Here is a 4,442-nt window from a genome sequence, read left to right on the forward strand (position 1 = left end):
AATTGGAGCTTCCTAATAATTCTCAGCAACCTTGAACCGCAGTTCCTGAGATCCTTTGGGGGCGGGAAGCAGGAGCCATGACTTTTTAAAGTTGTATAATACTGTTTTCAATGTGCAGTGCAAATGGGGCCTAATTGTGGGGAGTTAAAACTCAGAGAAAAGACTGGATATAAATAAATAGTGCATTTGCAAGCTGACATGGATCAATTCACTCAGTCGGTGCTGTCAGTCACAGGAGTGGAGGAGAAATGTGATTCAGTTCACATTTAAAAGTGAGCCTACCTAGTTTGCCTACTTTCCAAACCAGTATGCAAACAGAACCGCATCCTTCGAAATGTGCACTTCTGCCAAGTCATGTGTACAGAAATGCTTAATACTGGGTTAAAATGTGCACTACTGAAAATAACCTACAAAAAATGCATTTTATTTGGCAAAATTGTTTTGCAAAAACGTTTAGGAGAAATTCATGCTAAAATGGTGAAATTCCATGAAATAAAATGGAATAAAAATGAAATGGAATAAAAAAAATAATAATTCTGCAAACTTGTGGAAACGTGGAGAACTGAACCTAAGACTGGAAGAAATGAGAAACAGAAACCAAAATTGTCACATTTGTCCCTTTCTAATCAGGGCAGAACTTTGGAACAAAAGTCCAGGACCCTGCTCTAAGGAGTAAGCGGGAGAGTCCTCAAATTTTTAGTGGACAGAAATATTCTTGCAGGCAGAGGGGTGGGAGTGGAAGCACACTTTTGGACCTGGGGCAAACCTTGTCGGGCATCACCATCAGGTTTGAGAATTAAACCAGCCAGAGATGACCAGTCAAAGCACAGGGGGCCAGAATGAATGCAGTGCTAGCCCATTAGGATGGCTTCACGCATCCCACACAGTGTGGTTGTCATTATATCTGACATTCCTTCGGGCCCAAGTGCACCATCAGCCACACCTATTAACATCCTTTATTTAACAAGATGAAGGGGGGAGTTGGGAGCTGTCTGCCTATGTGAGTGACAGACCAGTTCACAATATTTCTCTGGTGAAAATGTTTAGTCGTGTCCGACTCTTCGTGACCCCATGGACCAGAGCACGCCAGGCACTCCTGTCTTCCACTGCCTCCCGCAGTTTGGGCAAACTCACTTTGGTAGCTTCGACAACACTGTCCAACCATCTCGTCCTGATGAAAATAAAGGTAAAGGTAAAGGTACCCCTGCCCATACGGGCCAGTCTTGACAGACTCTAGGGTTGTGCGCCCATCTCACTGCGCTGTCCGCAGACACTTCCGGGTCACGTGGCCAGCATGACAAGCTGCATCTGGCGAGCCAGCGCAGCACACGGAACGCCGTTGACCTTCCCACTGGTAAGCGGTCCCTATTTATCTACTTGCACCCGGGGGTGCTTTCGAACTGCTAGGTTGGCAGGCGCTGGGACCGAGCAACGGGAGCGCACCCCGCCGCGGGGATTCGAACCGCCAACCTTTCGATCGGCAAGTCCTAGGCGCTGAGGCTTTAACCCACAGCGCCACCCACGTCCCAATAGGGACATCCTATTCCATAATAATAATAATAATAATAATAATAATAATAATAATAATGAATTTGTTGTTTATACTCCATCCATCTGACTGGCTTGCCCCAGTCACTCTGGGTGGCTTCCAACAAATATAAAAACTTAGTAAAATATTAAACTTTTTTTTAAAAAAACTTCCCTATATGGAAGCTGTCTTCTTTAGCTGTCTTCTAAAGGTTGTACAGTTACCTATCTCCTTGGCTCAGGGGTCACTTAGCTCCATACCTGCCAACATTTCTCTGATGAAATTGGGGGCATCATAAGGAAAAGTGGGACATTCCTGGATCAAATCAGAAACTGGGTCAGCTTCTGTAAATCTGGGGCTGTCCCTGGGAAATAGGGACGCTTTGGAGGGTTTGAAAGAGTACATGTGACACAAGTCCAAGCAAAAACGCTGTTTACACTGAGGGGGTTTTAGACCTCAGAAGCACGGAGCTGGTCAATGTAGCTGGCCAAACTTTCTGGCTAGTGTGCAGGACAGGAAAGGAAGACCATCATACATGCTTTTTGTGTTAAACAGGCCACAACTTTATTTGAGGCTTTCGCAGGAGCATCATGGTTCAAGGTGTACAGGTTAGCAAGTCAGGAGCAATACAGTGGTACCTTGGGTTACAGACGCTTCAGGTTACAGACTCCACTAACCCAGAAATAGTACCTCGGGTTAAGAACTTTGCTTCAGGATGAGAACAGAAATCGCGTGGCAGCAGCGGGAGGCCCCATTAGCTAAAGTGGTACCTCAGGTTAAGAACAGTTTCAGGTTAAGAACGGAGCTCCGGAACGAATTAAGTACATAACCAGAGGTTCCACTGTAACTGATTATTCATCCAACATATTTTCCCCCTGTTCCCCAGATGCCATTAGCAACAACTTGTAAGACAATGCATATGTAGCAGGTTTGGAGTTTTTTAAGAATTTGCACTGATCTAAGAGGATAGCTGCATATGACCTTCACATCAGAAATGGAGAAATGCAAACTCTAAGTGGGTTTCCCAAGAGCTGAAGTGGAGCCATCCTACACATTAGAACTGCTCAGGAAATGACCCACACTTGGGATCAGCATGCGGATTCTAGTGCTTCGGTTCCCACATTCGAACCCGGCTTCGCTTCTCTTCCCATCTCTCCTTGTCTCTAGGCCCATGGTGTGTCAAGGCACAGAACAGCTTGGCAGAGAGCAAGCAGCAGCAGCTGCATCAAACTCACAGCACATTTATTAAGCTTAAAGAGATGACGGGAGGCAAAGTGAGGAAGGCCAAATAGGCTGACACCACATCCATGAGCCAAACATCCGCTGGGGGCCAGAGGTCGGGAATCCTTCCCATTCCCGTGAATCAGAAGTGACCTCCCAAAGCATGCCAGGCCGTGTTGAAGGGTAGGAATGAGTACGGGAGGACCTGCCTCCCCACCCATCCAGTAGGGTTGCCATAAGCCTGGAATACTGCAGTTGGCAGCAGTGTCCGGGCAGAAACCGGAGAAATGTCTGGGAAAATCCAGGCGTATGGCAGCCCATGTCAGCAGGGCCGTTTTTGCCCTTTCTTCATAAAAATAGCTCAAAAAAGTCTTGGGGTGGTTTTTTTGCGATTTTGCTCAAAAAGCTCAACAACTTTCACTGTTTGAAAAATGGCAACTCTAGACTGGACAATAAGTTATTGGTGTATGGTTTGAATTCTCCTTCCCCCCCAATTGGCCTTTATTGTCGTCTCCTACAAAATCTCTCTCTGCTCACACAACTAGGTCACCAGGCTCCCAATTTCCTGCACACACAAGCCCTGCATTCACACATATCATACAAACCCGCTTCCAGTAATCGCATTGCCCTGCATATTAAAATTTTGAGGAGGAAGGTTCTGTCGTTAGAATGTGCTTCTGGAAGCAGCACCGATGTGCAAGGGGAAGGCAGGGGCAATAGATATACAAAATCTGGTACAAAATTGGGGCTGCAGCCAGACCTAATCCATCTGCTCACTGCGCACACCGGCAGCTGGTTTTAACCTGTTTATTAGAAAAGAGGAGAGCCAATCATGATTTGGTCATCAGTCTTTTAGAACATGTCAATGCCACAGTCTTGCAGAACAGATTGGCAAAAACATACTAGAAAGAAGCACTGCTGGGAATGTTAAGAATTGTATGTTGATGCTACACGACCACCTCCAGCCGTTGTTCCTTCTGTGGTGCTATTTATGTGGCTTATGACACTGAAGCCACAGAAAACAGACACAGTGCTTCCAGATGGGCTGTTTATTGGCACAAAATCTGACAGCCATTCCACACTTTTTGTGCAATTATCCTGTTATTTTTTTTCTAAATGCAAAAAGTCCAACATGAAAAGAGATGGAAAATTGTGCTGGAAAGTGCAGGATAATAACTACTAACTGGCAATGCAATGAAACCTCTACCCAAGATTATCAGGATGAATGCTCAATAAACTGATGATGTATCAGATCCATGCAAGTTTGGTGCGAACATTATCAACATGAGTGCTCAATAAGCAGCCAGTCTGGAATCGCCCACAATCCCACTGGGCAAAGTTCCTTCTATCTTCACTTTACAATAAAGAAAGCGGTCCTTATCACAAGTGGCTTTAAAAAAACCAACTCTACTAGTATCTTAAAATTAAAGAGTAAAGTAGCTGGCATTTTTAATCCCAGGAAAGACCTCCTCAGGCTGTTTTGCTGGGGCTAGATAGGCCTGGAAATCCCCTCTCTGGAGGAATTTAGATCAGGCACCACAACTAAGTGCTGAAGTGATATGATGTAAGAAAGACTTTCACAGGGATTGACTTTCCCAACACATGATGACCGGCTTTGCTTCTAAAAGACAGAAAGTGTTGTATGATTGTAAAATCCAGAGCAGCATGAACATGAAAAGGTAACAACTGTGGG

Source organism: Podarcis muralis, chromosome 15, assembly GCF_964188315.1.
Source record: "Podarcis muralis chromosome 15, rPodMur119.hap1.1, whole genome shotgun sequence".
In the NCBI taxonomy this organism is placed as follows: Eukaryota; Metazoa; Chordata; class Lepidosauria; order Squamata; family Lacertidae; genus Podarcis; species Podarcis muralis.